The following is a 25048-nucleotide window of genomic DNA, read 5'->3' as shown; positions in this document are numbered from 1 at the left end:
CATTTCTTTTTCCTTTTTTTTAATTTTAGCTCTCACATATAAGGGAGAATGTACAGTATTTGTCTTTCTGTGTCTGACTTATTTCACTCAATATGATATCTTCCAGTGGTATCTATTTTGATGCAAATGGTAGGATTTCATTCTTTTTAGCTGAATAATATTCCATTGTGTGTATGGGTGTATATATATAAAACATATATATATATATTTATATATATATATATATATATATATATATTTCCCACATTTTCTTTATCCATGACTGGAACTCATCACATGAGTGCTGACATGTTGGTGCTCAGGAAGTTTTAGATTTGAGAGCACATTAGATTTAAGATTATCCAATTAGGGGTGTTCCACCTGTACTAGAATTCTTCTTGTACTAGGATTTGCAGTAGAAGACCAAGGAACTTGTCCTTAACATGGCAAATAATGGGAGACTTTATAACTGGGTTTCTGTATAGGTTTCTGTATAGGAAGCTTAATCTAGGACAAAACACAGGATGCACTGTATCGGAAAGAGAGAAGGGCCTTTTAAGAGTAGTGACCACAAAAATAACATATTTATTAGATAAATATAAATATCTATTAGACATAGAAAGGCTGGAATACAGTTCAAAATTTTGACACAAATGAGGACAGTCCCATTACTTGAGCCGTCACTGCTGCCTCGCCTACCAGGGTCTGCATTGGCGAGAAGTTGGAGTCAGAATTCAGAACCAGTAATCAGAGACATCTTACGGTTAGACTAAACACTTGCTACTCTCCTCCTATACTTGAAATATTAGCTAAAAGAGACTTCTCTACAAGGCTAGAAGGTACCCCTGGAAATGAGGCACAATTTTTCTCTTTGTGTGGATCCCTAGACCTCTTTAGGGGTTTTGTCATTCACTTAAACTTCTCTTTGGGAATCATCTATGTCTAAAATCACCCAAGCCAAAGATTTCCTTTCCATACATCTCCCTCTCATCAGCATAAAAGATGTTTACCTGGTGGAGGGCAGATGATCAGTGTCCCTATTCTCTTTTCAAACCATTGTTAATTGACAAATATCTTAAAATTTAGAAACAAATTTTTTCTCTCAAAACATTCAGCTCTTAGGGCAGGCAATGGGCACAGTGGTTAAGACACCACTTGAGATGTCCGCATCTCATATCAGAGTGCCTGTGTTTGAGGACCAGTTTTGTTTCTGATTCCAACTTCCTTATAATGCACTCCCTGGGAGGCCAGTGGTGATGACTCAAGTACTTTGGTTTCTGCCACGCACATGGGAGACCCCAATCGAGTTACTGGCTCCTACCTTCAGCCTGTCTCAGCCACACCTGTTGCAGTCATTTGGGGAGTGAATCAACTATGGAAGATCACTCTATCTCTGTCTGCCTCTCAAATAAATAAAATTTAGGGTTAAAAAAGCCCTGCTCTTTCCATAGCTTGTCTTAACTTTTAAGACTTTGTCTTTTCTGAGTTTTACAGCTCAAAATCCAAGATTGTGATTCCTGCTGTTCGCGTTGGGTTCAGCGAAGCAAGCTTAGAGATGCTGCTGCTGATTCCCTGGAGAGGGGCATAGATGAGGGCATCCTTCTTTGGTTTCTTAAAATGTAAGACAGCTAAGTGATAAGCAAGGTGAGATAAAAAGGAATGATCTCAAGAATGAAAATGGGCATACGAAAAGTATAAAAACTGAATTCATATAATCCTATAAGAACAGAATCAATTCTCTAGGAAATGGAACACTTTGACACAGTAAACAAGCAAGAGAAGCTTGTCAAGCGCACAGGAGACTGCACAGAGATGGCACTGAAATGAAGATAAAGATATAAAACATTAATTTAAAGTTAACAGCCAATGTTGTACATAACTATACACTAGAGACATTTTCAGTAAAATCAGAAATATGACAAATATTACCATATCACTGTTTTTTATTTCTTCTCAAAGTTGTACCCATAACAATACCTAGAAGCAAACAAGATTGTCATTATGTAAACAATACACAATTAAGAATAAGGAATCCAGAAGAGTTCAGAGAAAATTTCTTTCAAATAATACCAATTTTAAAAAACCTGCATGACAAGTATCATTTTCTAAAAATTCCAGCCATCACAATTAGATGATATAATTGGGAGTTGGATTGACTCATGATATAAACAAAGTCATAAAATACGTAGGATGACTCCTAACAACAAAGATATCAGAATCACATGAACAAAACTATGAAAGTTTAATAAGTATTTTTCAAAGATTTAAATGAGTGGACAGTCCGAAATTTAATCACAGCTTGAAAGTAAGTGGTTGGGGCATGAGTGTGAGAAGTCTGGAAACATTAGCATGCCGGGGGAGGGGGTACAAAGAGAAGAGATGATAGAGTCAGAACCAGGACAGTAGAGTTTTAAGAAGTCATAGGAAGCAGATGTTCAGTGAGGCCAACAGAGGTAAGGCAGAAAAACAAAAAGCCATCAAATTTTATAAAAAGAAGGCGATTGCATATAGAGATAGAAAACAAAACCACATTCTAAGCATTCAATGGATAGCTGACACATAAAAGCAAAACAAATTCTGCCCTATGGTTTTCCAAATTATATCTCATTAGTGTTCAAACTTAGAGGAGAACATCAAAGATAACTCTTAAAAATAGTTTATATTTGGAGATTAGATTTAACTTTTGTTTTTATATATGTATTAGAACAATTTCCATATGCAAGTGAGGAGATCTTCCACTCAACAAAATATTTATTAGCTCCTTAAATATTTGTTTTTTGTTTGTTTTAAAGATTTATTTTTCTTGAAAGTCAGAGTTACACAGAGGGAGGAGAAGCAGAGAGAGAGAGAGAGAGAAAGAGGTCTTACATACGTTGGTTCACTCCCTAAGTGGCTGCAATGGCCAGAGCTGCACCGATCTGGAGCCAGGAGCCAGGGTCTCCTACGTGGTTGCAGGGGCCCAAGGACTTTGGCCATCTTCTAATGCTTTCCCAGGCCACAGCAGAGAGCTGGACAGGATGTGGAGCAACCGGGTCTTGAACCGGCGCCCTTATAGGATGCCGGCACTTCAGGCCAGAGTGTTAACCCGCTGTGCCACAGCTCCGGTCCCCAGCTCCTTAAATATTTGTAAAAGACCTATAACTTTATCACATGTTCATTTGGTTCCCAATATTATAAATGTCTCATAAGTCAGCATTTGGTTTCCTCACTCCCTTTTTGAACCTAGTTCAGAAAAGGAACATTTGAAGCAATATTTCCATCACACTGGGAGAGAACCCAAAGCCCAGATTGTCCAAGTTGAATTTTTTCTTCAATCATCCATGTTTTCTTTCTTAAGACATTCTATTGAGTAGTTCTAATGTGGTCTTCATTTATATAAGCTATGTTTTTTAGAAGAAAACATGTAATGAACATATACACATGTGGGCACACACACATATATATGTCTGTATTATGTGTGTATAGACACACACAAACATACATTTTATATAATTGTTGCCACTTCCATGTAGGCTGTAGACTAATAGCTAGAAAAAAACCATGGCTCCTGTTTTAATAAAAACCAAAGGCAAGGCAAGCTATGGAGTCATACATTTTATTAAGGCCACACATCAATCAAGTATCCTGAAATTTGAAGAAAGACAAACTCTTCCATGGAGATGTGGAGTACAAGCACAAGAGGCAAAAGACACCAGGCTTCTTACTGTGAGAAAAGAATCCCACTAAAATTCATAACAAATTGCTAATGACTTCAGTGTGGGCTAGCATGAGAATACAGAACCTCTGAAAACTGTAGGCACAAAGGGAGTTCCCACCCATTCTCAGTTTGTCTTTCCACAATCCTTGACTGGGTAATCATGAGAAGGATTGAGGACAGAACTGGAGACAGGACAGACTCCCTTGGTGGTCTGGGCCTGAAGGAACTGAACAATCAGCACTTCAGGAAAAAAAAAAAAGAAACACTACTTGGCATCTCTGCTTTAGAGCAAAAGCCTTATACTGTTAGAAAAGTGCACAAACCATCTTGACCTTAGTACAAGCAGGGTTGGAAAAGTTCTACATCTAAAGCTCTACCAATACCAGTAGATGTCTCCACCACCAAGGAGAGCAGGAAACTGTCCTACAGGAGAAGTGTCACAGACACAGGCGGAGTTTGGCCAATGTTGGGAGGAGGGGCAGGATCTTGGAGAAGCCCCACCCCTAATACCCAAACACACAGAGCCTCCCTAAGACTAATCATGGACCAGGGCAACAGAGAACCTCCCCAACTGCCTCTCCCCAATCCCCACCAGCCTTGTAAGTACCAAGTAACAAGCAATAGCATTTGACTAATGATTGGCAAAGCCAAGAGAGAACTCCCTTGTATGTTGCAGATACACAAGATAAAGCAGAAAGCTGAGGGTGGAACAGGAACATTGAGATGGACCCTTGAACATGACCCAAACCCCAAACTGAACACAAGGTAACATTAGAGGAATTGGAAGCTAAGTAGTATCCTGAAGCTAACTATAGCAAAACAAATTCCAAATCCAGGCCAACTCCTATGTAGATAACTCAACATCAGCACTAGTAAAGACCTAGTAAAAGAAGAGGTGTGTCATTTCCAGGCATAAATTCTGTTTGTCTCAACCTATACTTTTCTACACTTCATATTTGAGAACAGCTAAAAAATTAAATTTAAAAAATGAGATAAAATACAGTTGAGAAATAAAATTATCAATATGACCAGACTCAGATATGATTTAGATATTAAAACTATCAAACAGGGAAATTAAAATGACCATGGTTAATATGTTAAAGAATCTATTGGAAAAGTTGATCAACAGGCATGAACAGATAAGAAATTTCAGCAGAGAGATGCTAAATGTAAGAAAGAATCAGTTGGAAGTGCTAAAAATGAAAAACCTGAAAATGAAAGTTAAAAATGCCCCTGATGGCCTCATCAGCAGACTCACACTTGTGAAAGAATCAGTGGTAGATATTACTCAACTGAAAGACAAAGTAAAGTGAAGGGAGACAACAGAATATCTAAGAGCCATTGGACAGCATCAAATGGCTGAACAAACATATAATTGGAATATGAAGAGGAAGAGAAAATTGGGCTGAAGTATTTTAAGATAACATTTATTGATGATTTTTCACACATTATGTAAGACAAAGCAAGAATCCAAAAAACCTCAGAAAGCCCTGAGAGAAGAAAAAGGAAATTTGAGGAATCTCTGTGTGTGTGTGTGCGTGTGTGTGTGTGTCTTCAGACACCTACACACCATATTCAAACCTCTGAAATTAAAGAGAAAAATCTTGATGGTGGCCAAAAAGAACTCAATCAAATAAACAAACAAAAACATCTTAGGAAAAAGATAAAAATTATAATAAACCTCTCATCAGGGAATGTACAAGTGGGTCCAGCATTGCAGTATAATGGGTAAAGTTGCAGCCACAATACCAAGAATATGCTTCAGAAAATATTAAAAAGGTTCATTAGAAAAAAGAAGTCTGATAATATATGGAAACTTGCATCTCAAAAACAGTGGTAAAACTGAACATACATATATATACACACACACACACACATATATATATATATAGGTAGGCACATACATACACACACCCATATACAAATGGAAATATACACATAAATGGAAATAATGTAGAAGTTAAAAATGTTTAATCCTTGTATCAGGTAGTCAGTTGTGTAAAGAAAAAAAAAAACAATAATAATATGTTATAGAATTATTGCGTACCTAAAGGTAGCACAGAAGTTCAGAGGGAGAAATTGGAAATGTTTTGGTGTAAGTCTCTTACCCAGTATATAAAGTAGATTAAAATTATTTGAAGGTAAACTGGGATAATTTGAAAAGCATATCATAAACTACGGTAAACCACTAAAATAAATGTTCAAGAGATATAAATAATGGGTTAATAGTTGAGAAAAAATAAATTAGAAAAAGTAATTAATTGAAAAACTTGCAGAAAAAGAGGGAAAAGGAAACTAACCGAGAATCAATCAAAAACAGTTAGTGAGATAGTAGATTTTAGTCTGAACATGTCAGTAATAACACAAATGTAAATTGTTTTAACATACAAAATGCAACACAATATTATCAAATGAGGGGACGGAAAGTGAAGTGCAACTCTACACAGTACATCTGAAACATATACATGCATAAAAAAACAGGTTAATAGTAAAAGGATAGAAAAATACATATTTTTGGAAATGTGAATTAGTCAACTTTTCATTACTACAACAAAATCCCTGAGACAGCCTAACTTTATAAAGGACAGAAGTTGATTTTGGCTCATGGCCCTGGAGGTTTGCTGTCCAAGATCAGATGACCACACTGGTTTGGCCTCTGCTGGTAGTGTTCTAAATGACAGAGTCCCACAGTTGCTCAGAACATCACACAACAAGACACAGTGAGTCCATGTCTGTCTGTCTGCTTATGAATCCCCCATGATTGGATCATGCAGGGTCTGCCTAACAGCCTCATGCAATCTAATCACTTCCCAAAGGGCCTGCCGCTCCACACCTTAATTAAATTAAGTTTCCACACTCAGTTACTTTTTAAAAATTTTTTTCGAAGTTTAATTTATTTTTCAAATTTTATTTAACTTACACAAGTTTCAAATATTTTATATATACAGACTTAGAAACATTGTAATTCTTACCACCTTATCTTTCCTCCCACCCATGCTCCAATCCATCTTCCTCCTCCCTCTCCTATTTCCACTCTTAATTTTACATAGATGGCCGGTGCCGCGGCTCACTAGGCTAATCCTCTGCCTTGCGGCGCCGGCATACCGGGTTCTAGTCCCGGTCAGGGCGCCGGATTCTGTCCCGGTTGCCCCTCTTCCAGGCCAGCTCTCTGCTGTGGCCAGGGAGTGCAGTGGAGGATGGCCCAAGTGCTTGGGCCCTGCACCCCATGGGAGACCAGGATAAGTACCTGGCTCCTGCCATCGGATCAGCGCGGTGCGCTGGCCACAGCGCGCTGGCCGCGGCGGCCATCGGAGGGTGAACCAACGGAAAAGGAAGACCTTTCTCTCTGTCTCTCTCTCTCTCACTGTCCACTCTGCCTGTCAAAAAAAAAAAATTATTTAGATCTATTTTCAGTTTACTTAATACTTGTAAGGTTAACCCTACAATAAGTATAAGAGTTCGACAAATAGTATAAAGGAAAAAAGCTGTTCTTCAATAGAAGAGACAATGGCTATAAATAATCATTGAATCTCAGTATATTACATTTTAGGTACTCTATTACTTATCCCTGATCAGGGAAAACATGTTATCTTTCTTTTGGGAACTGACTGTTTTCACTAAGTATAAGGGTTTCCAGTTTCATCTATTTTGTTGTAAAAAACAGGATTTTATTTTAATTTTTACATCTGAGTAGTATTCCATAGTGTACATATATCACAATTTCTTTATATGGTCATAAGTTGATGGCAATCTGGGTTGATTCTATATCTTAGCTATTGTGAATTGAGCTTCGGTGTACATGAGGGTAGCAATAACTGTTTCATATCCTGAATTCTTTTGGTTTGAGTAAATTCCCAGCAATGGGATGACTGGATCATATGATAGCTCTATATTCCAATTTCTGAGGGATCTCCACACGGTCTTCTAGAGTGGCTGTACCATTTTACACTCCCACCAGCAGTGGATTAGGGTACCTTTCCCCCACATCCTCGCCAGCATTTGTTGTTTGTTGATTTCTGTATGAGAGCCATTCCAACTAGGCTGAAATGAAACTTCATTGTGGTTTTGATTTGCATTTCCCTGATGGCTAATGATCCTGAGCATTTTTTCAAGTATCTGTTGATCATTTAAATTTCCTCTCTTGAAAAATGCCTGTACAAATCCTTGACCAATTTTTTAACTGGATTGTTTGTGTTACTGTTGTTGAATTTCTTTAGCTATTTATGTTCTGGATATTAACCCTTTATCAGTTGCATACTTTGTAAATATTTTCTTCCATTCCATCAGTTGCCTCTTCATTTTGTTGAATGTTTCTTTTGCAATGTAGAAGCCTCTCAGCTTGATGCAATGCCATTTGTACATTTTTGTTTTGATTTCCTCCTGGGGTCTTTTCCAAGAAGTCTTTGCCTATGCCAACATTTTACAGTGTTTCCAAAACGTTCTATAAATATTTGAGGGTATCACGTCATAGATTTAAGTTTTTGATCCATTTTTAGTGGATTTTTTGTAAGGTGTAAGGTAAGGGTTTTGTTTCATACTCTGCATGTAGGGATCCAGTGTTCCAAGCACCATTTGTTGAACAGACTTGGTCCAGGGATTGATTTTAGCTTCTTCGTCAAAAATAAGAAGGTTAAGATGTGTGGATTGGTTTCTAGAGTTTTTCTTTCTGGAGTTCATATGTATTGGAATTTCTGTTCTGTTCCATTGGTCTAAACATCTGATTTTGTGCCAGTATCAGGCTGTTTTGATGATATCTGGGCTGTAGCATGTCTTGAAATCTGGCATTGTGATGCCCTGGCTTTGTGTTTGTAGTATAAGATTGCTTTAGCTATTTGAGGTCTCTTGTATTTCCATATGGATTTTAGCATCATTTTTTTCTAGATGTCAGAAGAAGAATATTGGTATTTTGATTGGAGTCCTTTGAATCTGTAAATGGCTCTTGATAGTATGGAAATTTTGATATTGATTCTTCCAATCCATGAACATGGAATATTTTTCCATTTTTTCATGTCATGTCTTCTTCTATTTCTTTAATATTTTGTAATTTTAATCATAGAGATATTTCACTAATTTGATTAAATTTATTCCAAGATCTTTAAATTTTTGTAGCTATTGTGAATGGGATCGATCTTAGAAGTTCTTTCTCAGTCATGGCATTATCTGTGTATACAAAGGCTATTGATTTTTGTGTGTCAATTTTATATCTTGCCACTTTACCAAACTCTTTTATCAGTTCCAGTAGTCTCTCAGTGGAGTCTTTTGGATCCCCTATATATAGATCATGTCATCTGCAAATAGGGATAGTTTCATTTCCTCCTTTCTAATTTGTATCCCTTTATTTCTTTTTCTTGCCTAAAGGCTCTGGCTATAATATCCAGTACTATATTAAATAGAAATGGTGAGAGGTGGCATCCTTGTCTGGCTCCAGATCTTAGCAGGAATGCTTTTAACTTTTCCCCATTCAATAGGACATTGGCCATGGGTTTGTCATAAATTGCCTTATTATGCTGAGGAATGTACTTTCTATAAACAATTTGCTCAAGATTTTCATCATGAAAGGGTATTGTATTTTATCAAATCCTTTCTCTGCATCTATTGAGATAGTCATATGGTTTTTGGTCTTCAGTTTATTAATGTGATTTATCACATTTATTGATTTGCAAATGTTGAACCATCCCTGCATACCAGGGATAAATCCCACTTGGTACAGGTGAATAATCTCTGATGTGTTGTTGGATTCGTTTGGCTAATATTTTTTGAGGATATTTGCATCTATGTTCATCAGGGATATTGGTCTATAGTTCTCTTTCTCTGAGCTATCGTTTTCAAGTTTAGGAATTAACATGATGCTGGCTTCATAGGAGGACTTTGGGAGGATTCCTTCCCTTTCATTTGTTTTGAATAGCTTGAAAATAATTGGAATTATTTCTTTAAATGCCTGGTAGAATTCAGCAGTGAAGCCATCTGATCCTGAGCTTTTCTTTGTTGGGAGGGTCTTTATTACTGATGCAATTTCGCTCTTGGCTATTGGTCTGCATAGGTTTTCAGTGTCTTTATGACTCAGTTTTGGTAGACTGTATGTGTCCAGGAATTTCTCCATTTCTTCTAGGTTTTTCAATTTGTTGGCATACAGATTTTTGTAGTAATTCATAATGATGCTCTTTATTTCTGTGGTATCCCTGATTACATCTCCTTTTATATCTCTGATTTTATTGATTTGCATCTTGTCCCTCTTTTTTTTTTTTTTTTGTTAATTGTGCTAGTGGTGTATCAGTTTTGTTTATTTTTTCAAAATACCATCTCTTCATGTGACTGATCTTTGTATTTTTGTTTAAGTTTTGTTTATTTCTTCTCTAATTTTAATTACTTCTCTTCTACTAATTTGGGGTTTGGTTTATTGTTGTTTTTCTAGGTCCTTGAGATGCATCGATATCTCATTGATTTGCTGCCTTTCCAGTTTTTCAAGTAGGGACCAATTGCTATGAACTTCCCTGTTAACACAGCATTTGCTGTATCCATAGGTTTTGATATGATGTATTGTAATCTTCATTTGTTTACAGAGATTTTTTTGATTTCTCTTTTTATTTCTTCTATGACCCACTATTCATTCGTGATCATGTTGTTCAGTGTCCATGTGTTTACATATGTTCTAGAGATTCTTGAGTTGTTGATTTCTAGCTTTATTCCATTGTCAGATAAGATGCATGGAATTCAGTTGTTTTTAATTTGTTGAGGCTTGCATTGTGGCCTAGCTTATGGTCTATCCTAAAGAAAGTTCCCTGCACTGATGAGAAGAATGTGTATTCTGCCACTGTGGGGTGAAGGGTTTTGTAGATATCCATTAGGTCCATTTGGTCTATAGTGTCAATTAACTCTGTTATTTCCCTGCTGATTGTCTGGTTGATTTGTCCATTGCTGGAAGTGGGATATTGAAGTCCCCCATTATTATTGTATTGGATTCTGTGTCTCCCTTTAGATATATTAACACTGTTTTAAGTAGCCAGGCACCCTGTAATTGGGTGCATGAACCTTTATTATAGTCACATCTCTCTGTTGGATTGATCCCTTAATCATTACAGAATGCCTTCCTTCCTCTCTTTTAACAGTTGTTCTGTTAAAGTTGTGCAGGTATCCAGGGTAACACCCATGTTAGGCATAGTAGATTTCCTCTTGTTAACATAAGAATGGGGGAACAGTCACCTCTACTCCTGTGATCACACCTTCACTCCTTTTCTTCCAAGGTGATCAGTGCCCAGGTGTTAGCCTCCAGTGGGTTTGGCACTCATCCATGCCACCATATGAACGGCATAAATGATCTGTGCAGTACTCACTCCAATCATGGATCTTGCTGCAATGACCCACTCCAGACAACCAGGAAACTCTGAACTTCTGTCACCAGACACAGCAACTGCCCAGAGACTGAGGTGCACCCTGCACCCTCTCATACAGCCACCGAGTCCCCACAGTCTCAGCACACAGGCTCCCATAATCACTGAGTACAGAAGATCCTCTCCACCCCACCAACCTGTCCGATCCACCGAGAGGCAGATGTTCCCTAAGCCGAATGTCTGAGGGTCCTAGGCAGACTGAGCCCTGGAGTCTGTGGTATGTTGAGAGGCTGGGAGCATCTTATATTCTTACATGGGTGCCCTGCCCCTCTGGCAGTCCTCTCAGTCAGGCTCAAAGTCAGTTGGGACCTTGGATTTTTCCCTCTGCTGGACACTGGATCACATACATACGCAAGAGCCACTGGCTGAATGTTGCCCTCTCCCCACCACTGCCGCCAGTATGGCTGAGTTGTGTCCTGGTGCTGTCACAAACAGTTGCTGTGGACAAGGGCTTCCAAAGCTGCCACTTATGCCCAAAATGGTACCTTCCCTCTCTCAGCTGGGTGCCAGGCACCATTGTGGAGGGGTTGGGGCGAGAGAAACGTACCCTTTTTACTTCCACTGGGTCTGTGAGTACCCTCTAGCCCCCAGGGCTCCAAGCCATACTCATGCCATGCTTTCCCTCTGGCTATATCACCACGGGTTGCTGCAGTCTGCTCTCATCTCCATCTCCAAGCTGCTGCTTTCTCTGGCTCTCAGCTGCTCGAGTCGTGTGTTGTGTCTATGTTCATGATGTGTGTCCGCACCTTGCACACAGGTCCATGGCATTCTTTCCTTTCATAGAATTTCCACTGTGGATTTCTAACTCTCCCCTGAGAATGCAGTTCCTACACTTTTTTTTTTTTTTTTTTTGCTATTTATCCCTAGTCTAGCCTATTTTGGCATCCCCTCTTAGTTCCATAGTTCCATTAATGTAAGACTTTGGGGACTAATATGCATGGTTTGGTTGAAATGATAGCAAAACACTGATCAAAAGAATGCGGATTGGATATACACTCATAACAGATAGAGGCTTTTGAGGGAGAAGGAATGGGAAACACAACGGAAGCATTTTGAGTTGCAAGAGTGTTTAGAGGAGGCCTAGTAAGGGGCACTACAATGCTGTTCCGATTCGAAACAAGCTTATGGAAATGGCAGAGTAAACCTACTCTCTAAATCCTGTGCTATTTGGGCTGCCCTCTCAACCTTCTTCTTGTCAGACTCGATGGAGCAACTCTCCCGTATCTTCTTCACCCGACCCTTTCCCATCCCACCACACTTCTCCTGCACAGTTCCCATGTTTAAACTTTATCATTGTTTACCTTGGTCGACATCAGGGAGAAGAGTTGAACATTCTATAGTCTCCATGTTTCAAATAGATAAAAGGTAATTAGTTGGCACAAACAACCTTTTATTCTTGCTTCTGCCCAATTTGTTTTGGTTGTTAGCAAATTATTAAATCAAACCAAAGTTGAGAGCAAAGTCAGTAATTTTCAGAAGATCTCTGCACCATTAATGGAAGAGGAAACCTGAGGGTCTGTAATTTCATTGTTTCCATGGACTAGGTGATTACGTTCTGAAGTTATCCTAGGAAATTACTCAGTGTTTAACGTGGAAAAATAGGCCGGCACTGCAGCTCACTAGGCTAATCCTCCACCTGCAGCGCTGGCACCCCGGGTTCTAGTCCCGGTTGGGGCACCAGTTCTGTCCCAGTTGCTTCTCTTCCAGTCCAGCTCTCTGCTATGGCCCGGGAGTGCAGTGGAGGGCTTGGGCCCTGCACCCACATGGGAGACCAGGAGGAAGCGGCTGGCTCCTAGCTTCAGATCTGCGCAGCGCACTGGCCATAGCGGCCATTTGGGGAGTGAACCAATGGAAGGAAGACCTTTCTCTCTGTCTCTCTCTCACTGTCTAACTCTGCCTGTCCAAAAAAAAAAAAAAAAAAAAGTGGAAAAATACATTTTGTTTTCATGTAAGGTAGGGAATGAGATCAATCAAGCCCGAAGAGGAGTTGCTAACAAGAAGCCCTGTGACTTGAAAACAGCATTAAAAAAAAAAAAAAAAATCAAATCAATGCAGTCTTGTAAAGTTTGTACAACAAGTACTGCCAGTTAGAAGATCTTGCCCTCAAATGATTTGCATGTGTCATTAAATCTATTTTAAAAAATATTTATGACAAATCCAGGTCTAGACTGAAGGATAAGTATTGCCCGAAACGTGAAGGCAGTCAGTCTCTCTTGTGACAAGGAAAGGATAAAGGTTTCCTACAAAGCAAACTTCTGATTTAAGCTGATTTTGCTGAATTAAACAAAGGAAGCAGATTTTTCAATGAAGATAAAGCCTCTAATTAGCATGTAAGTAAATCAGATGCTGATGCAGATAATCACTGCTTGAGGAAAATAATCAAACACCAAGACCGCCCACATTTTTTTTTCCTGTCTTGGTGACTTGTCTGTGCAGTAAATAATTAGCTTCTTGATTTTTAAAGAGGCTGACATTTGGAAAGATTCTGCAAATAGTATTTTCCATATCCTTTTTTCACTTGCCCATTTAATTCCACCATTCAGTTGCACCAAGACTGTTTGGCTTGCCTCAGTAATTTTCTTATGGTATATATAGAACTATATAGAATAATAACTTCTATTCTTATATCCTATAAATACAGAAAGCCCTCCTGACTCATAGACTTTTAGTCTGCAGTTTTGTATATGTGATGTACTCCTTGTGAATGACACTTAATTTGTCAGATGCCTTGTAACACATTCTCCTTTAGAGTCAATTATAAAAAACAAGATTTAAAAAAAAGAGAATGTAGGGGAGGAAAGGTTTTTTTCCACTGTCTCAGGGTCCTTGGTTAGGTCTGACAATAAAACTGACAAAGATTAACACAAGAAAAGTACACAAATGTATTAAATAATTTATACAGGACATGGGAGCCTTCATCAGGAATTGAAAGCCAAGAGAAATGGGTAAACTTGTAGGTTTTTATGTTAATTTTAATGAAGTGCATAAGTTTGATGAAGTTTGATTAGGCAAAGGAGATATGATCTACTGATATGACCTAATTATGGGGAAAACTTAGCAAGGCCTGGTGCTCAGATCCTTCTCTTTCTCTGTTTTCAGAGATAGGGATATTCCCTTTTTCTGGGTATAGAGTGGTCACTCTCACAGGAGGGTCGTATGACTCCCTTCAGAACAGAAGGGTGGAGAAGTTCAGAGAGAACTCACTTCCGCAGTTCTCTCAAATTCCTTCAGCTTACAATAGTACTCCAGAATGCCATATTTGGGGTTCTGAGCCCAATTAAGAACAACTTTAATTTTTAACACTAGAAATATTGTTAAACAAATTCTGTTAAAGAGTCATTTTCCCATAAAAGAAATCCCTAAGGTAAATGAGAAAGAAGCCACAGTATTAAAATTCAAATCATGAAGACTATGACTCCAGGTAGATAGATAGATGGATACCAGTACTAATAAAAACATATGCTTATATAAATCTATAATATCTAAAATGATATTATAATATCTAAAATGATGTATTCATATGCCAAAATGTTTTCTCTACTTGATTAATTATGTATAAACTTTGTATACATGTTGTTTTCTTCATATTTTCTGCATGGAACATGCTCTTATACTCAAAAAAAGACACATTGCTTTTATAGAAAGATGAACATCTGGTAGAGGTGTCCATAATGTAACCAGAAGAAAATAAAACAAAATATTATTAAACAAAATAAAATTAGAACCTAAACAACAGAATTTATGGGATCAAATACTACTAGTGCATAAATTCTTACAAGTGTTTACATGGACCATTCCAGATATTCCTTCCCTGAGCCTTTTATAATGTACCCTTTTCCCCTACTATAAATAGGATCAATGTAAATTTATCTCATCATTAGTAGAAATTCATCAGAATTTCTGACTTTAATTTTGAAACATTGAGGTGGTGGTGTGTGTGTGTTGGGGGCTGAGGAGGAGAGGTGGGATGGTGATCCTGACCTGAAGCAATCAATGGAAATGAAGAGAGCTATATGATTACAATACTCTATGAAAAATGAAAGCATGCAATCCCTTGCTTAAAACTTATTAAGGTAGCCGGCGCCGCGGCTCACTAGGCTAATCCTCCGCCTAGCGGCGCCGGCACACCGGGTTCTAGTCCCGGTCGGGGCGCCGGATTCTGTTCCGGTTGCCCCTCTTTCAGGCCAGCTCTCTGCTGTGGCCAGGGAGTGCAGTGGAGGATGGCCCAGGTGCTTGGGCCCTGCACCCCATGGGAGACCAGGAAAAGCACCTGGCTCCTGCCATTGGATCAGCGCGGTGCGCCGGCCGCAGTGCGCCGGCCGCGGCGGCCATTGGAGGGTGAACCAACGGCAAAGGAAGACCTTTCTCTCTGTCTCTCTCTCTCTCTCACTGTCCACTCTGCCCGTCAAAAAAAAAAAAAAAAAAAAAAAAAACTTATTAAGGTAGCTACAGCTTTGCCTTACATCAAACTTTGGATGCTCCCACGCCTGGGGCCCTATGTGGCTGTTTGAGCATTCATGAAACCATCTCCAGAAGTGACCATATGCCTTGTAGTGAGACAAATCTTGTTATGATCATTTCTGGTACCAGCTGCCTGCTTTTTACAACTTATTTCATTTTTCAGAGCCTGTATCCCCATCTGAAAAAAAAAAAAAAAAAAAAAAAAGGACTCCAAGATGGCTGAGTAAGGGGGAAAAGTGCTGATTCTGATGAGAAGAGAGCAGAAAAAAAGTGGAGGAAGTATTTTCCCATTTTCCCATTGTAGAGTTGGAGAGAAGTTTGCAGTGGAAATTCTACAGAAAGAAGGGGAACACCATAGAGCAGTGTGAAAAGTACAGATTGCAGCAGCGAGCAGGGATACCACCCACAACCCACTTAACTTCAGGTTGAAGGAGATGCCAAGTTCTGAGAGCAAGGTAAGAACAGTCCATGGCAGCTGGCACCACTGATCATATTGCTTGAGGGAGAGCCTTGAAGACCACACTGTCTTTGAGTCTGGCCCTGAGCCCCAGCAGAGGGCAGGGTACCCCCTCCTAATCCAGTAAAAGAAAAGCACATTTCTTTCTCTCCATCCCCTGAACAAGGACGCCTAGCAACCAGAGGAGAGAAGGCACAATCCAGACACAAGTTAAGACTGTGGCATCTCTTACGTGCACAACCAGGGTGTTTTAGCACAGGGAAAAAGTCCACATATCCCATGGCCTTTGAGTCTGGCTGGGAGGGTTAACAGGTGACTAGGCACCCACTTAAGATTGTGAGGTGCCTCCATCCTCTCAACTTAAGACAGGCTCCTGAGTTCAATCAGCCAAGGCAGAGCATCCATGGGCAGCTGGCTCTGAAAGCAACTCTGCTCTCTCCTTGGACAGGGCAGGCTTGTGGGGCAGAAAAGGGAACTTCTGCACCCCATGACTCTGGGAGCCTTGCACACCATGACTCTGGGAACCCTGTGACTGCATGATAGGGCATGGAGTGTCACTGGGTCTCTGAGCAATCACTGTTTCTGGTGTTAGAGAATCAGAGCTCCCTGATAGTCTGGGGTGACTCATTGCAGAAGGTTCTGTGCTCACACTGAGAACTGCACAGATCCTTTGAGTGGTTCATGTGCAAGTGAGGATGACGGTTGTAACCACTAGGGGCAGATGTTGGACAGTGATCACATTGGAAGGGAAGAGATGAGGTTGTGATCACACCAACAGCCATGATTGTACCCTCCCCCCTGCTGACAATAGAAATCTACCATGATGCCAAATTTTGGTGTCAGCCTGGATTCTAGCCCCACCCTTGAGCACTGACCACAGCTCTTTGGCCACACCCAGTATATGCCTCTGGATATTCATTGAAGAAGCAGACATTCCAATAAGCCAAAGAAGCATAGTTCAAAGATAAAAGCCATCACAGGAGAAAACAAACAAGTGTTTCCACAAATGTCTAAAAATAAACACAGAATACAAGAAACAACGGAAGGAAGACAATATGACTCCAAAAGCAATACAATAACACATCAATATTAGAATGTGAAGACAAAGAGATTGATGAAATGCCTAAATATGGATTCAAATGAGACAAATCCATACATGATATAGATTGAAATTTGGCAAGAGATAGAGATATTGAAGAGAAATCTGAATGAAATAATAGAAATGAATAATTCAGCAATGTAAAGCCTCAAAAAGACTTGATGTGGCAGAAAGAAAGAGTATCTGAGCTAGAAGACAGATCTTTGGAAATATCTCAGTCAGACAGAAAACAGAAGACAAAATTAAAAACAGTATTGGAGATTTATGGGATACTAACAAACAACATAACAGATGGGTCTTAGCAGTTCCTAAAAGTATGGAAAGAGAGAATGCATTAGAAGGCCTATTCAGTGAAATAATAACACAAAACTTCCCTGATTTGGAGAAAGAAGTACATCCAAGTAGAGGAAGCATATGGAATTCAAATAGACATGACCAGAAAGATCTTCAACATGACACAGTATGGTCAAACTTTCAACAGTAATACATAAAGAAAAGGTTCTAAAATGCACATAAAAAACCATCATATCACCTTTAGTGGATCTTCAATTAGAATAACAGCTGACTTCTCATCAGAAACCCTACAGGTTAGGAGATAATGGAGAGATGTAGCCCAAGTCTTCAAAGAAAAAAAAAAAAACTGTAAACTCAGAATATTTATCCTGCAAAGCTCTCATTTATGAATGAAAGTGAAGTAAAGACCTTTCATGACAAACAGAAATTGAAAGAACTTGTCTCCACTTGTCCAGCCTTACAAATGATGATTAAAGATGTGCTACACAGAGAAACACAGAAAGGTAGTTATCATTATGAAAGAATGTGAAAGAAAATCTCCTAGTAAAAGTACAAATAAAATTCAAAGTACACAATAGGAATATTTATGGGAAAATGGCAGAGCCAAGTCATTACATATCTATAGTAATCTCAGATTTAAAAGGCTTAAATTCTCCAATTAAAAGATACAGATGGCTGATAGATTGAAAAACAAGACCCATCTATTTGCATTCCACAAGAAACACACATCACCATCAAAGATACACAAAGACTGAAAGTAAAAATATAAAGATACTCCACGCTAATGGAAGTTAAAAACAAGCAGTTTTAGCCATCCTAATATCAGAAAAAATATATTTTAACACAAAGTGTTAAAACAGACAAAGAAGGGCACTGTGTAATTAAGGGATCTATTCTAAAGGAAGATGGGACTATAATAAATGCACATGAATCTAATCTCAGGGCACCTGGCTATTTAAAAAAATGTTAATTGATGTAAAGGGAGACATAGACTCCAATACAGTAGTAATGGGGGACTTCACCGCATCACTTTCATCAATGGACCAATCATCCAGACAGAAAATCAACAAAGAAACAGCAGAGCTAATCTATACCACGCAACAATTGGACTTAATTGATATCTACAAAAGTATTCATCCCATAGTTGAAGAATACATTCTTTCCATCAATGCATGAACCGTTCTCTAGGATAGACCATATGCTAGGCATAAAGCTAGTTTCAGCAAATTAAAAAAAAATCAAACCATGTATCATTTTGGACAACAATGAAATTAAGCTGGAAATTAACCACTTAAGAATTTCTAGAAAATATGCAAACATATGGAGACTGAACAACATGCTTCTGAATGGACATTGAGTCATAGAGGAAATCAGAGGGAGATAAAAAAAATTCCTGGAAACTAACGAAGATGACTACAACATATCAAACTGTGGGATACAGCTAAAGCCATGTATAGAGGAAAGTTTATAGCAATTGGTGCCTATATCAAGAAACTGGAAAGGCATCAAATAAATGAGCTATCAATACATCTGAAGGACCTAGAAAAACAACAACAAACCAAACCCAGAATCAGTAAGAGGAAAGAAATAATTAAAATTAGGGAAGAAATAAACAAAAAATACAAAGTATTAGTGAAATGAAAATCTTTTATTGAAAAAATAAACAAAATTATCACACCATTGGCCTCACTAACCAAAAAAAAGGGGGGGGGGAGAAGAACCAAATCAATAAAATCAGAGATGAAAAAGGAGATGTAAGAATGGATACCACAGAAATAAAAAGAATCATCAGGAATTACTCAAACAACTATAGCCAACAAATTGGAAAATCTAAATGAAATGGATAGATTGATTGACACATAAAATTTACCAAAATTGAGTCATGAAGACAGTCCAATGCTAAAATTCATATGGAAACCCTAAATAGCTAAAGCAGTAAACAGCAAAATAAAGCTGGAAGCATCACAATACCAGATTTCAAGACATAATACTGGGCAGTTATAATCAAAATTGCTTGCTATTTCCACAGAAATAGACATGTATACCAATGTAAAAAAAATAGAATCCCCAGAAATCATTCCATACATCTACAACCAATTAATCTTTCACAAAGGAATTAAAAAACAATCCCTAGAGAAAGAGCAGTCTCTGTTGGGAAAACTGAATCTTCATATGCAGAAGTATGAAATAAGACCCCTTACACTTTATGCAAAAATCAACTCAAAATGGATTGAGGGTCTAAATCGATGACCTGATGTCATCAATTTACTAGAGGAGAATATTGGGGAAACTCTGCAAGACATTGGAATAGTCAAAGACTTCTTGGAAAAGACCCCAGAAGCACAGGCAATCAAAGCCAAAATAGACAAATGGGAGTACATCAAAGTAAGAAGGTTCTGCACTATGAAGGAAATACTTAACAAAATCAGAAGGCAACTGATGGAAAGGGAGAAAATATTAGCAAGCTATGAAATTTATAAAAGATCAATATCCAGAATCTATAAAAAGCTCAAGAAACTCAACAACAGCAGAATAAACAACCCAGTTAAGAAATGGGCAAACAACTTGAACAGGCATTTTTTATGATGCAATTCAAATAGCCAACACATGAAAAAATGCTGAAGATCACCAGCCATCAGAGAAATGCAAATCAAACTTCAGTGAGCTTTCACCTCACCCCAGTTAGAATGGCTCTTATACAGAAATAAAAAAAAAAATGCAGATAAGGATGTGGGGAAAAATGTTCCCTAAACCACTGTTGGTGGGAATGCAAGCTAGTACAGCCATTATGGAAGAGAGTATGGGGATTCCTCAGAAAGCTGAAAATAGGTCTACCACATGAACCAACCATCCAACTCTTGGAAATTTACCCAAATGAAATTAAATCAGCAAATGAAAGAGTTATCTACACCCCCATGTTTATTGCAGCTCAGTTCAATAGCTAAAATATAGAATCAACCCAAATTCCCATCAATCAATGACTGGATTAAGGAAAAGTGATACATATACACTATGGAATATTACTCAGCCATAAAAAGGAATGAAATTCTGTCACAAAAGGATGGCTGCAACTAGAAACAATTATACTTAGTGATATTAGTCAGTCCCCAAAAAAACAAATATGTTTTCTCTGATATGTGGTAACTAATTGAGTACAAAAAAAGTAATGTATAGTTATTTGCATTGCAATCTGCAAAAAAGTTATTCCTGTGCATAAACTACTGAAATGGCTTAAAGTCTAAATGAATTTAGTTGTTATATTATAACCATGCAGGAAATATTTAGATGTTCCATTTTCATTCATTGTATTTCATGGAAAGAAATCATGAAAAATGGCCCGCGCCGCGGCTCACTAGGCTAATCCTCCGCCTAGCGGCGCCGGCACACCGGGTTCTAGTCCCGGTTGGGGCGCCGGATTCTGTCCCGGTTGCCCCTCTTCCAGGCCAGCCCTCTGCTGTGGCCCGGGAGTGCAGTGGAGGATGGCCCAGGTGCTTGGGCCCTGCACCCCATGGGAGACCAGGAAAAGCACCTGGCTCCTGGCTCCTGCCATCGGATCAGCGCGGTGCGCCGGCCACAGCGCACCGGCCACGGCGGCCATTGGAGGGTGAACCAACGGCAAAAGGAAGACCTTTCTCTCTGTCTCTCTCTCTCACTGTCCACTCTGCCTGTCAAAAAAAAAAAAAAAAAAAAGAAATCATGAAAAAATAATTGATCAAAAATTGATATTTAATTGAATGTTTGAATAATTGATCAAAAACTATAAATGGGTAAATGGTCGTTTAAGCATTCAATAATTATTTATAGCCATTGTCTATATTCCCACTGAACTAGGTTTTTTTTGCTTTTTTGTTGTCAAACTTCTTATGCAGTGAAGTATTAAGCCTTTTTATTCAATGTAAATTTAAAATGTTATCTCAAAAACTAAAAAATAGGTTGAAACAAGGAAAATGGGAGGGAGGGCAGAAGGAGGAGAATTTGATTTTGTTCTTAGATTTGTATTTACAAATCATATTGAGTCTGTTAAAAATTAAAATTAAGAAATGAAAAGAAAGGCAGAATGTAGGATTCTTACAAGAATGGAGTAAGTAGTGTGTATAGTATACGGGCAAAAAATCTGATGCAGTGCGTAATAAATTACAATGTGTTTTCCCCTCCCTATACATGTATTTTCTCCATCATACTAAGAGCAGAAAACAAGAAAAACAACTATTTTGAAAAATCCTGGGCCGGTGCCGTGGCTCAATAGGCTAATCCTCTGCCTGCGGCACCAGCACACTGAGTTCTAGGCCCGGTCGGGGCTCTGGATTCTGTCCCGGTTGCTCCTCTTCCTGTCCAGCTCTCTGCTATGGCCTGGGAGTGCAGTGGAGGATGGCCCAAGTCCTTGGGCCCTGCACCCGCATGGGAGATCAGGAGAAGCGCCTGGCTCCTGGCTTCGGATCAGCACGGATCAGCCACCAGAGCGGCCATTGGAGGGTGAACCAATGGCAAAGGAAGACCTTTCTCTCTGTCTCTCTCTTTCATTGTCCACTCCGCCTATCCAAAAAAAAAAAAAAAAAAAAAAAAAAAAAAAAAAAAATCCTACTCATTTTCCTAATTTATATTTTACTTTAAATAATTTGTTATCATCTTTTAAGGATTTGTTAATTTATTTGAAAGGCAGTGTTACACAGAGAGAGAAGGAGAGGCAGAGAGAGAAAGAGAGAGAGAGGTCTTCCATTCGCTGGTTCACTCCCCAATTGGCTGCAATGGCCAGAGCTGCGCTGATTCAAAGCCAGGAGCCAGGAGCTTCTTCTGGGTCTCCCACATGGATGTAGGGTTCCAAGGACTTGGGCCATCATCTGCTGCTTTCCCAGGCCATAGCAGAGAGCTAGATTGGAAATGGAGGAGCTAGGTCTCAAACCGGTGCCTATATGGGATGCCATCCTGCAGGCAGTGGCTTAACCTGCTACACCACAATACCAGCCCCAATTCATTATCGTTAATAAGACTTCATGGCTAGCCACAGGGTAGCTCAGTGAAGCAAGTTTTAAAATTAAATCCTGGTTCTCCAAAGCAACTTTTATAAGTTTTATAAATTTTATAAAGGAAAGCACTACATTATTTCTGTTTTTATGCATAAAGAAGAACTATGAATCTATTGTTCCCTCACTTCATGTTCTTGGTCAGTAGGAGCAAGTAGCTCTCTTCAACAGATGTCATGAAGTATTTTTAATAGAACAAAATTGAACTTGAAAATATCCTTAAAATTGGAAATTACCTAGCAAAAGGAAAAGAAATGTCTCCTAGGTTGTTTATGATACCAACTGTATTTTTGTCTTGTTTTTGAACACTCCTATGAAAATTTTAATAAATTTATTTATTTGAGAGACTGAGCAAACAGATTGATAAAAAGCTCCCGTCTGCTGATTCACTTAACAAATGCCCACAACAATCCCAGATGAGGAGACAAAGATGGAACCTGGAACTCAATCCATGTCTCCCATGTGGGTGGCCAGGATCCAGTCACTTGAGTCAACAGTTGCTGCCTCTCTGGGTCTGCGTTCACAGTAAATGGAGTCAGGAGCCAGAGTGTGGTATGAGACCCAGATGCACACCTGGTTTACTTAACCACTTAAGTAAATGTGTGCTCTCTGAATATTCTTAATGCAGAAGAATTTGGTGGACAAACGCTTTAATATCCTGAATAAAACAATGGCAGAGAGTTAATATGAGAGGTATGTCTGCAGGTATATGACTGGTTTGAGCCGCTGTTTCCCAAAAAGTATATAAGACTTAATGTGGGGAAGATGTGAAAGCCAAGACACTCTGGGGGAAAAAAAAAACCCTAAATGAAAGATCTCCACGAGTCAGATCCCATTGGAAAGAACGGGTCATCAAAGAAGGAGGTACCTTTCTCTGAAGGGAGGAGAGAACTTCCACTTTGACCATGGCCTTGTCTAAATATGATCAGAGTCAGTGAACTCAGGGGGCTTCCATAGCCTTGGCAGCTCATGACAAGAGCCTAGGGTGATTACTGAGGCCATAAACAAGAGTGTCAATTTGTTAAGTCAACAACAGGAGTCACTGTGCACTTACTCCTCATGTAGGATCTTTGTCCTTAGTGTGCTGTACATTGAGATTTAATGCTATAACTAGTACTCAAACAGTATTTTTCACTTTATGTTTCTGTGTGGGAGCAAACTGTTGAAATCTTTACTTAATGTATGCTAAACTGATCTTCTGTATATAAAGAGAATCGAAAATGAATCTTGATGTGAATGGAAGGGGAGAGGGAGTGGGAAAGGGGAGGGTTGTGGGTGGGAGGGACGTTATGGGGGGAGGGGCGCCATTGTAATCCATAAGCTGTACTTTGGAAATTTATATTCATTAAATAAAAGTTAAAAAATAAAATAAAATAAAAATTCCTGGCTCCCCTTCTAGATTAACTAAATCAGGGACTCTGGGTTGAAATTCAGAAATCCCATTATCAACCAGCTAGTGATTCTTACTCCATTAAAGTTGGACAACCACATCCACATAGCTTCTTCAAGTGGAAAATGATTAGTTATGAGTGATTTAGTAAGATCCCAAATGTGTCAGAACAGAAGTGCAACTTTGTTTTTCATTCTTAACTTTCCTCTTGACACGGAAAATATTTTCTATCCCAAGTATCTACTACACAGGCAGAATAACTCCTCCTTCACCCAGCACCACAGCCTAGATCTGTAGAAAATCAAACCAGAAAGTGGTCCCTGGGCTATAAGCCTGGGAAGAGCTCCAACCCACCCTCTCTCACTCTCACCTATCTTCTCTCTCCACATCCCCTGCCCTTCCACAAGCCAGTGGATGCTGGATGATCAGCATATGCCTATGGCCTAAAGGGGCCAACAGCTCAGGTCTCTCCCATTTGCTTTTTCATTTGCCTTGGACTTACGTGGGAAGTTGACACTGTTCACCCACCATCAGTACAGGCTAGACCTCAGGTGTATTCCATTAATGCTGTTTGTCTTTTGGTCATCAAATCACACTCCACTGAAGCCTCATTACTTGGAAAAATCATCAAAGTTTAGAAATATTATCTGTGACCATAAAACAGAGAACTGCTAACTAGGCCATATGGGAACTGTGTGTGTCACCTTTGTCTCATTATCACATATCCATAAAGTTTGACTTGGTAACTGGATTACCCAAGAGTTTTCGGGTTTCAGGGAAACATGGATCCATATAAATGTCCGTCTTTATCTCTCATCTAACCCCTTCAAACCCCCTATTTTCCACCCAGGAAATATTATTGAATAGTAATGTTTCCAGATTGTGTAAAATCACTTCAAGTCAGTAAGGCAGAATGGCACTGTTTCTTAAAATTTTCTCATTGGCACTAATATATATGTTTATATAATCTACCTGTGCACAATTTTTTCACCCAAAAAATAGCCATTTCTAGAACTTAATCTGAACCAATGTGTGATGTATCACACATTGCACAGTGATTACTTCCCCAAATGGGATGCGACATACCATGTTTGGAATACTGGGTTTGAGTGCTGCTTCCAATCCAGCCTTCTGGTTTTGTACACTCTGGGAGACAGCAGGTGTTGCCCCAAGAACTTGAAGTGCTTAACTTCACTTTTATTGGTTCATTCAGCTGCCCTGGAGGTTTCAACCCTCATTTTACCTGCATCACCATGGGGGGC

At 39.0% G+C, this 25048-nt stretch overlaps 1 protein-coding gene across 12 annotated transcripts in view; it reads left to right on the top strand.

The window, feature by feature from the left end:
* The window catches only part of DLGAP1 (DLG associated protein 1), a 1071624-nt gene that overhangs the window by 419092 nt on the left and 627484 nt on the right, over positions 1-25048 (top strand). The gene's annotated exons all lie outside the window — the stretch shown is intronic.

The sequence above is a fragment of the Oryctolagus cuniculus genome, chromosome 10, assembly GCF_964237555.1.
Source record: "Oryctolagus cuniculus chromosome 10, mOryCun1.1, whole genome shotgun sequence".
Taxonomy (NCBI): Eukaryota; Metazoa; Chordata; class Mammalia; order Lagomorpha; family Leporidae; genus Oryctolagus; species Oryctolagus cuniculus.
The sequence above is the reverse complement of the archived record's forward strand: the minus strand, read 5'-3'. Positions and strand labels throughout refer to the sequence as shown.